This window comes from Lepidochelys kempii, chromosome 17 (genome assembly GCF_965140265.1).
Source record: "Lepidochelys kempii isolate rLepKem1 chromosome 17, rLepKem1.hap2, whole genome shotgun sequence".
In the NCBI taxonomy this organism is placed as follows: Eukaryota; Metazoa; Chordata; order Testudines; family Cheloniidae; genus Lepidochelys; species Lepidochelys kempii.
This window is the reverse complement of record NC_133272.1, coordinates 1,736,945-1,747,461: the sequence shown is the minus strand read 5'-3', so window position 1 is coordinate 1,747,461 and position 10,517 is coordinate 1,736,945. Positions and strand designations below refer to the sequence as shown.

The 10,517-nt window shown below is 57.3% G+C and overlaps 1 long non-coding RNA gene across 1 annotated transcript; it reads left to right on the top strand.

The window, feature by feature from the left end:
* The first annotated feature begins 6,053 nt into the window (after window positions 1-6,053).
* On the top strand, window positions 6,054-8,738 carry LOC140899806 (uncharacterized). Its single transcript, XR_012155475.1, has 2 exons — window positions 6,054-6,647; window positions 7,885-8,738. It is a non-coding gene; the product is annotated as an uncharacterized lncRNA (long non-coding RNA).
* The last annotated feature ends 1,779 nt before the right edge of the window (window positions 8,739-10,517 follow it).

Here is a 10,517-nt window from a genome sequence, read left to right as displayed (position 1 = left end):
CTGAAATGGGGCCAGTGCCTGCAGCTGCCAGAGGGCAGAAACAGCAGGGATGTCAGTCCCGCAGCTGGGACAGGCTGGCAGGAGCCCATCGCACAGCACACTCTGGCCTCTCCTGGGGAACGTGGCTGTTCTGGGCTCTCCTCAGTGCCTAGCCATGGCACATGGAGACCGGGTCTGGCCCACGCTGCTCCCTGCGTCAGTGCGGCCTGGCCACAGCACATGCTGGGACCTGCTGGCTGAAGGTGAGGGTAGCTGCCACATGCTGACAAATTAGATGCAATCTCTGGGCTCTTGGCTGGGCAAACAGGCATCCAGCTGCATTGTCCCAGCCACCTACCATCTGCCTGCCCTGAGCCTCAGTCACATTCACCCTTCCCGGGAACACATGCTCAGCCCAGTGGGGAGCTGGAGCCGGTTCACACCGGTTTTCGCAAACCAGTTGTTAAATTTTGAAGCCGGTTTAGAACCGGTTGTTAAAGGGGTGGGGAAGCTCAGGCGGGACGGACAGGATGTGGCCCGCGGGACCGTCCTGTCCGTCCCGCCTGAGCTCTTGGCTGGGGAGGCTCCCTTGTGAATTTTTACTGAGCCTTCGGCGGCCCTTTGGCAGCGGGTCCTTCACTCGCTCCGGGTCTTCGGCGGCGGGTCCTTCAGTGCCACCGAAGACCCGGAGGGACTGCAGGACGTGCTGCCGGAGACCCGGCACAAGTGAAGGACCCGGTTCTTGAGCTTCTGGCAGCTCATCACTGGCTCAGCCCTTCTAGAAACTGGGTTTAAAGTGAGTCCCTGTCACTGTACATGGACTGGGGCAGCAGCACCTGCTGTCTGCTTACGCTTCCTGCTCTGGCCAGCGCCAGTCCTCAAGCTGTGGCCTCTGCAGCCTCTGGGCCCCGCAGTGCCCGGCTAAAGGAGCAGAGTGTGGCAATCGGAAGCTAAAACCGATAAGTGTTTCTGATTTTCTATCCCTGTCCATTTAGCTACTGCTCTGCCCCACAAGCAATGGGTCCTGGCTGCCCCTGCCTGCCCCTGCAGCTCACCATGGACGGTCGGCTTGGTCAGGGCATCCCAATCCTGCTAGCCTTACAGTAATGCCTGTGTAGGAGAAACCCTGAAGCAGGGCAGGCTGGGTCACCCTTCCCCCTCAGCCAGGACAGGAACATCATGGGCGTGGGGTCAGGGTTGAGACGAGTGGGAGGAAGAGCCCACTGCTTGGAAGCCGAGCCAAGATCTGGGTGTCTGGCAGCCCCCTGACTGAGGGACCCTGTAAAGACAAACAGCTGAAGAGTGTGTGTCTGACGCCTGTGGAGCTGCAGATAGTGCAGGGTGGGGACAGTGAAAACTTCCTGAAGTCCAAGCAGAGGCTGAGAGCTGGAGGATCCCTTATCTACGAGCAAACACATGGGCCTGGGCCCCCAGCACATCCAGGGAGCAGAGCGTGTGTGCAGGCCAGGTCCTGGGGTCCTGCACCAGAGGCCCCGAGCCCCTCTGGCTGCATCACCGCTGGCAGTGTGTCTTCCCCACCTTGGCCTAGCTCTGGCGCTGCAGCGAAGGGCTCAGCAGTGCCTAGTGGAATTAATAGGCAGCAGGTTTAATACAAACAAGCGGAAGTGTTTTCTTCACAAAATGCACAGTCAGCCTGTGGAACTTGCTGCTAGGGGATGTTGTGAAGGCCAAGGCTATAACAGGGGTCCAAAAAGAATTAGATTCATTCCTAAAGGATGGTCCATCAACGGCTATCGGCCAAGATGGTCAGTAACACAACCCCATGCTCCGGGTGTCCCTAAACCTCTGACTGCCAGAAGCTGGGACTGGACGACCGGGCTGGTCACTCGATAATTGCCCTGTTTTGGTCATTCCCTCTGAAGCATCTGGTGCCAGCCACTGTCAGAAGACAGGACGCTGGCCTAGCTGGACCATGGGTCTGACCTGAGGAATTAACCCAGGGAGGGGTGGGGGGCTCATTTCTTTGCAGACAGAATTGGGGAGGTCAGTAAATCATCAGGTTAAAACACAATGTTTGTGCTAAATAAAATAAGTAAATAGGTCAGTAGGCTAAAAAACCAAACTGTCTCAGCCACCTACACCCGGGAAACTGTTTAATATCAACTAAAGAACAAAAATCTAAAGTTTCACAAAGGTAAAGATGAGGAAAAGAGGAAGTCAAACCATATGCTGTGCGTGTGGCACCGGAAATGGTTCCTGCAAAGTAACCAAGCCAATCCAAACCTGTAAGATGCAACGGACAGTACATGCAATAAAACGTGTCATGTATATTTAAAGCTGTAATGAACCCTGCATCCTCCCCCCCCCAACCCCCTATGTTTGTTTAATCAACGTAGAACTGCTGAATGTCAAATAAAGTATGTCAGAAGCAAGAAGCCTGCCAAACAATCAGTGGGGCCCCTGGGTGATTGAGGTGCTAAAGGAAGACAAGGCTGTTGCAGAGAAGCAAAATGAATTCTTTGTGTCCATCTTCACCACAGCGAATGTGAGGGCAATTTCCCACACGAGTCCTTTTTAGGTGACAGATCAGAGGAGATGTCCCAGATTGAGGTGTAAATAGAGGAGGTTTTGGAACAAACTGATCAATTAAACAGTAAGATGTCACCAGAACCAGATGGTATCACCCAAAAGTCCTGGAGGAACTCAGATATGAAATTCATAGAATCATAGACTTTAAGGTCAGAAGGACCATTACGATAGTCTAGTCTGACCTCCTGCACAACGCAGGCCACAGAATCTCACCCACCCACTCCTGTAACAAACCCCTAACTTATGTCTGAGCTACTGAAGTCCTCAAATCGTGGTTTAAAGACTTTAAGGTGCAGAGAATCCTCCACCAAGTGACCCGTGCCCCACCCTGCAGAGGAAGGCAAAAACCCCCCAGAAATTGCAGAACTGCTAACTGCGTTATGCAATATATCGCTCAAAGCAGCCTCTGTGCCCGATGCCTGGTGGAAGCAAACATGATGCTGATTTTTTTTAAAAAGTCTCCAGCGGCGATCCTGGCAATTACAGGCCGGTAAGCCAGACTTCAGGACCAGGCAAATGGGTCAAAACTACAGTAAAGAACAAAATTATCAGACACAGAGATTAACATGATTTGTTGTGGAAGAGTCAACACAGCTTTTGTAAAGGGAAATCAGGCCTCACCAATCTATTAGAATTCTTTGAGGGGGTCAACAGCCATGTGGACAGGGAGACCTAGTGGATACAGTGTACTTAGACTTTCAGGAAGCCTTTGACAAGGTCCCACTCTAACGTCTCTTAAGCAAAGTGAGCACTTAAGGGATAAGAGGGAATTATTTTTGTGGATCAGTAACAGGTTAAAAGATAGGAAACAAAGGGTAGGAATAAACGGTCAGTTTTCACAGTGGAGAGAGGTAAATAACAGGGTCCCCTAAGGATCTGTCCTGGGACCAGTGCTGTTCATCATAGTCATAAATGATCTGGAAAAGGGGTAAACAGTGAGATGGCAAAATTTGCAGATGGTACAAACTACTCAAGATAGTTACAAAGCAGACTGTGAAGAGCTACAAATGGATCTCACAAAACAATGACTGGGCAAAAAAACAGCAGATGAAATTCAATATCAATAAATGCAAAGTAATGCATGATGCAAAGCACAATCCCAACTATACATAGAAAATGATGGGGTCTAAATTAGCTGTTACCACTCAAGAAAGATCTTGGAGTCATTGTGGAGAGTTCTCTGAAAACATCCCTCAATGTGCAGCGGCCGTCCAAGCGAACAGAGTGTTGGGAATCACTAGGAAAGGGATACATTAGACAAAATATCATAATGCTGCTATATAAATCCATGGTACGCCCACATCCTGAATTCTGCAGGCAGTTCTGGTCACCCCATTTCAAAGAAGATGTATTGGAATTGGAAAGAGTACAAAGAAGGGCAACAAATATTATTGGGGGTCTGGAACAGCTTCTGTCTGAGGAGAAATTAATAAGACTGGGACTGTTCACCTTGGAGAAGAGATGGCGACAGGCAGATATGATAGAGGTCTAAAAATCATGGCTCATGTGCAGAAAGTGAATCAAGAAGTGTTATTTACCCCTTCCATAACACACAAACCAGTGGTCTTGCAATGGAGCTGGTTTAAAACAAACACAAGGAAGTATTTCTTCACACAATCACAGTCAGTCTGTGGAACTCATTGCCAGGGGATGTTGTGAAGGCCAAAAGTAAAATTGGATTAAAAAAAAATTACCAACATTCATGGAGGATGGTCCATCAATGGCTATTAGCCAAGCTGGGCAGGGACACAACCCATACGCCGACTGCCCCTAAATCTGACTGCCGAAAACTGGGACTGGATGCCAGGGGATGGAGCACTTGATAAATTGCCCTTTTCTGTTCATTCCCTCTGATACATCTGGCACCGGTCACTGTTAGAAGACAGAACACTGGGCTATTGGTCTGACCCAGTGTGGCCGTTCTTATGTTGCGGGGAGGCTGGACCTGCCCGGGGGCTCCTGTCCGGTAAGCTAGCACAAGTTGAAAGTCTCCTGGGTGCTGCCAGCTGGTTCCCCCAGGCCAACCCTGCGGGCTGTGGAAGGCTGGGACACCTCCCACCCGTCCCAGCTCCTAGGAGAACACAGGAGCCCCCGCAGCCTCCCCACCCCTGTGTTCCCTGCCAGGATCAGAGCAGCTCCAGCCTGGGGTCCTGCTGCAACCTGGGCAGTGCCGAGATGCTGGCAGGGTTGCTAGGAGAGCACAGGCTCCCACCCAGGTGCCAGGGCAGGGCCCCTGATAAGCAGCAGGCTCTTGCCTATCAGCAACTCCTGCCCAGAGCGCCCCATCCAGCCCCTTATCACAGGCCTCACAGGCGAGCGGCTTCCAGGAACCCTGAGCCCTGCCCCTCGGCCAGGCCAGCGGCCAGGCACGCAGGCCACACACACAGTGACAGCCCAGGTGAGTGCCCCACACATGTTCTACCCAGAGTTCCAGTGGAGGAGCCCCTGCCCTCAGCAGGGTTGAGGTGACACCACCAACCACCCTCCTCCCCCAAGGCCGAGCCCTGCTCTGTGGCGGGGCATGTGGACACATGGACACCGGCATCTGTCCCTCCCCAACCTAGCTGCCACCAGTTATCTGGGTGCTGAGTCCCTCGGAAATAGCCAAAATCCCTCTGCACCAAGAACAGCCTCTACCACCCCACCCCCACCCCCGTTGGCTGCGCCTAGCTTGGCTCCCTGCCTCAGTGGCTCTCCTAAGAGGCATTTGCAAAGGCCCAATGGGAGGGGGGAGCCGAGCAACCCCAGGGGTATGGTCTAATCGCACAAGCCTGGTTCTCAGGCCTGCTGAGCCTGCAGCTTCCTCAGGCAATTTCAGGGGCACGCCAGAAAAATAAGCGATGCCTGGCTGGGGTGGGGGTCCCAGAGAGGCACAGCAGGTGCAGTCCTGTCACAGGATGGAGCAGGTGCCAATGCCTAGACCTGCGGGGACGGGAGCAATTCACGGCAGTGCTGCCTCAGTTACTGACCATCCCTGGATGTGCCTCTGTGGGGCTGGGATGCCCACGGTCGGGGCAGGGATTGTGCCTGGCTCAGGGGACTCTTCGGTTTGTGCTGTACGTATCCTGCTACTTAATGGAGTTTCCTTTGGGAAAAAAGCAAGACCATTTGGAAGCTGACAACCTCCAAGCTCTGGGCCAGCAGCGGGGCTCTGGTTCCTGCTCAGAGGATCAGGGCCCAGCTTTGTAGCCCTGGGCTGGTGGTTTGGTGGCCCACACATGGAATGAGTATACAGGGTCTTAGCCCAGCTCCTAGCAGATGGGATGCCATGGCACGAACACCATGGCTATAACCAGCCCTAATTGGAGCTGGGCCCTGCTCTTGGCAGGCTGGGCAGAAAGTGGCCCCTGGGGCATGAGCACCCCTGGCCCTAGTGCTCCTCTCTTCAGGACACGTTAGCAGGGTGGGGGGAAGAGCTGCTCCTGCTGCTCGGTTTCCAGGGCCCCTCCCGCTGGTGCCCAAGTCCCCCCGCTCTCGTGATGTGCGTGTGCTAACCCTGAAGCAGGTGCCAGGCACGTGGGGTGGCCGTGGGCCCTGCTGGCCATGGGCCAGGGCACCTGGGCTGGGCTCTTTTGATGGCAGTCCTGGGGAATGTGTGTAATGACACTTGACACTCTGGTGCAGCTGTCACAGGCCATTTACAAAGGGGAAGAACTTGCCCCTACATCCAGGCCCCCGCAGTACTTTTCTGACCCAGGGGAGCAAGGCAGGGCGCAGTGCTGCTGGGCCAGGTGGTTTGTGTGGGCCTTGTGCCGGGTGCAGGGGCCTTTCGCCCCAGGGGAGTGGGCAGGGTGCTAACTCCACACCAAGCAGACAGGACTCAGTTGCTGTCTTCAAAGCTCTGTCACTTCCTGGAGCTCCCTAGCACTGGGGCAGACTCTTCCCTGCGGCAGCTGCACCAAAGCCAGGCAGGACAGGGTTAAAAGGGGGAGGGCCAGATATGAGCAGATAGTTGATATGCAAATGAGGCCAGAGTAGGTATTATAAGTGACTCAGCGGGAGGCGCTGGCTCTGGAGTGGAAAGAAGGAGCCCACTCCCCTCCCCGGCCTGGCCCGCCAGCCCAGCCCAGCCCAGCCCAGCCCAGCCTAGCCTAGCCTAGCCTGAGGGCCTGAGCCAGGTAAGTGCCCAGACCCTGCTCTGCCTTCCTGAGGCTCACCAGGAGGGGCCTCGCTCTCTTTTATTCCTTAGAGTCTTCTCTTTAATGACTTATCCACAGTCCCAAGGGGTGAACAGCTGCTCTGCTCCAGCCCACCAGCGTGAAGTGGCTGCATCCTGTCCCACCCACTGGAGACTCCCGTGGGCTGGTGGGTCACATTCGAAGAGGGCCTGGACTCTGCTACATGCTACTATCCCCTGGCCTGGGTTGTAACTGCCACATGCTTGTTCAATCTTCCCGGGGTAGATTCTACCAGGGCTGGTCCCTGGAGTTCCAGAGGGAAGCTGGTTCGCCTGGTGATGGCAGCCAGGCTAAGGGAAAGGGGCTCTGGCATTGCTGCCTTAGACTTCCCCAGAGCTGCATCAGTGGGGCAGCCCCGGCTGAGAGGCCTGGGGCCCCTTGCGCTGCTTTATTACAGGCTGGATTTTCTTTGCTTGCTCCCCTAAGTCCCAGCTCCATCTCAGCAGCCAGCAGGGTGGCACCAGGCACCGTGACAATCTGCACTAGGGAACGGAGACGGGCCCCTTGCCGTGAGAGGGTGAATGTCCCCAGGGATGCAAAAGACCAAACCCCAGCTCCATGTACCCCTGACTTGTGGGGTGCCAGGCAACTGGCTCCGTGTACCCCTGACTTGTGGGGTGCCAGGCAACTGGCTCTGTGCCCATCTCTGCGCTGTGGGCATGGAAACTTTGTTTGGAGGCTGGGGCGCTGCGTGTGGAAAGGCCTGTGTTATCAGGCCCCCTTCTCCATCCCCATGGAGGGCAGGAGCACTCCCCACTCTGCGTGTCTGAGGGGCACTACCATTTCCAGTGCTCTGGGAAGCCCTTTGGCAGGAGGCTGGTGCTAGCTGGGGATGGTAACTGGAGTAACACCCCACACGCCTCCCTTGGATGCCAGGAGGCCAGGACAAGCAAGGACAAGATCCAGGGAGTTCTGGGAGACTATTCCCCACCCCTATGAGACATCATGTGGGGTTCTGGCACCAAACTGCCTGCCCAGAAGCTGGGAGGCCCAGAGTCCAGGCCTGCCCTGGCTTTATATTGTACTCTGTGGCTTTAGGAAGTCCTAGGGCAGCTGAGAAGCTGGTGGGAGGAGGGAGTAGCGGCTGCTCTCAGGCAGGCCTGCCTGGCTTTGTGCTGTCCTGTCTCAGCAGCTCTCTGGTCTCGCCCATAACGCTGCTCTCTTGGTGTTTTTCTAGGTTCCCTTTTCCAGCCCAGGCAGCAAGAGCGTCCACCCGCCATGGGGGCTCTGGGCAGGATATCATCGTATACTGTAAGTTTGCTATGAGACACTACAGTATAGATGATGTACTATCCTGAGCTTCACCCCTCAGCCAGGAGCTCTACTGCAGGTCCAGCCTGGCCAGCTGGGAGCAGCGGCCCAAATCACTTCTAGCACAGCACAAGTTCCTCCCCCTCCTGCAGAGGAATGGAGGGCTAAGCGGGGGGGGGGGGTGGCCCTAAAGCCACCCATGAAGGCCTGGCCCTGCCTGTGGCACCCTCACCCCTTCAGCCCCTTCCTGCATTCAGGGCGCTCCTTTTCCCCGGGTTCCAGCGTGGGACGGAAACAGGCGCTATCTTCCTGCCGCTCTGGGGCACCTGCACAAACAGGCAGCAAGTGGGGAAGCAGCCAGTGGGGAAGAAAGGGTTAACAACTACTCCTCCTGCCAGGCTGGAGCCCTGCCCTGCTGGGGGGGGATTGCCGCCTGGGCAAGAAGCAGCTGCCAGGAGGCTGAGCACACGGAGTGTCAATGAAACCGTTACCATTACTGACTTTAGTAATGATAACGGTTCTACTGCCACCCCAGCATCCGGCCAGCGAGAGCACGAGGAGCAGCACCCCACCGCCAGGTGCGGAGCAGGACCCCTCCAGGGTGCCAGCCGCTACGGGAGGGAGGCCAGCCATGAGACCCGCCCCCGGCGTCCTCTCAAAGCGGGGGAGGGGCAGGGGGAGAGCTTGGGGTACCCTGCCTGGGGGTCAGATTCCCTTGGGCCACACCGCCTCTCCCTAGTCCCTTTGCCAATCAATGAGAAATAAAGGTGTTTCCTTTGATGTCTGGATTTCTTTCCCCTATTTGTGTGATCCCAGAAAACAGCCCTCCAAAGGCAGGGCCCGGCAGTGATGCTGCCTGTGCCCCTTGCGGGGTGAGGGGCAGGGAGTGGGAACAAGCAGACCAGGAGAAACCTGCCCCAGGAGCTCTGTTCTGCCCTCCTAGAACCTGCACCCAGCGTCCCTGTCTGCCGTGGTGCTGGCTACAAGCCTGCTGCGAGAACCAGCAATTCAGGCAATTAATTGAGCTGCTCAAGGGGGGGAAGGAGAGGGTGGTAGAAAAGGAGAGGGTGGCTAGCACCCCGCGCCTGCCATCCAGCCCCCCTGCTCTTCCGTTCCTGGCCTTCTCGTTCCTTACTCCAGTGTCCCATTGCGTGTCCTCAGCTTGACGGCCGCCAGGCAGGGGCTCTTGTGTCCTCACGCTGCTCGGTACCCGCTTCCTCTGGGGTTTTGGGTACCTCACTCACCTCTCCGTGCCTTCATCTGCACCCAGATGGGAGGACTATCTCCCCCGCTCCGTGCAGGGCAGGTTGTGAGGCTGAGCAGGATTGCAGGGGTGAGAGATGGCCAAACCCCTCTGCTGGGCTCTACCTTCACAGAGAGCCGCTCTCTCAATAAAGAAAGGCGATGGGATCCCAGGGGACGCTGTCACCTGCTGCCCACCCCACGCTGGCTGTCTGGAGTGCCTGGGTGGCAGGGGCCCTGTTCTTCAAGCTGGTGCTGAGCAAGCTGGCAGTAAATCACGCCAGTGGGGCAGGAGCAGGCCAGCACATGGCAACCAGTCCTTGGCCAGACACAAACAATGCTATGTCAGGTGGGTAAGGGGGCAGGTGGGTCAGCAGCCCGCTGGGCCTGCCAAGCCCTTGCCTGGGCCATTCTAGGCTGGGCTTGTATCAACGCTGGTCTTGCAGAGAGAGTTTAGGGCCCTGCAGGGCAGAGGTGGGGATGCTGGGGTGGTGGGGGGAGCTGGGGAGCAGTAGGGGGCTGGGGGAAGGTTAGCATCCCAGGGCCAGGGGCTACTGTACTGCAATGCAAACAGCAACACAGCAGTGGGGTGCGTGTGCTGGGGAAGCATCAGTGGGTCCACCTATTGCCAGGGGCTTGGGACTGCAGGAGCTGAGGTGGGGGCTGGGGGGAGGTCAGGGGGCACTGGAGGGGAACTGGGGGACTGCAGGGGTGTGGGGGCTGTAGGGGGCCCATGGGGGCAGTAGGAAGCTGGGGGAGCTGTGGGGATTGCGGGGCACTGGGGGGTGGGGGACTGTAGGGGCTGGGGGCTGAGGGGATTGCCGAATCCTGAGGGGTGGGGGGCTGTGGGGGCCGGGGGGGCTGAGGGGATTGCGGGGCCCTGGGGGTGGGAGGTATAAGGGGGCCCAGGGGCTGTAGGGGGCCCGGGGGGGCTGTGGAAGTCGGGGGGGCTGAGGGGATTGCGGGGGGGCTGTAGGGGACCCGGGGGGCTGTGGAGGCCGGGGGGGCTGAGGGAATTGCAGGGTGCTGGGGGTGGGGTGTGTAGGGGGCCCAGGGGCTGAGAGGATTGCCGTACCCTGGGGGTAGGGGGCTGTAGGGCCCGGGGGGGCTGAGGGGATTGCGGGGTGCTGGGGGTGGGGGGTGTAGGGGGCCCCGGGGCTGAGGGGACTGCGGGGCACTGGAGGCCGGGGGGCCTGAGGCGATTGCAGAGGGGGCTGTGGAGGCCGGGGGGCTGAGGGGATTGCGGGGGGGGGGCTGTAGGGGGTTGCCAGGCCCAGGGGGGGCTAAGGGGATTGTGGGGGGCTGTAGGGGATTGTG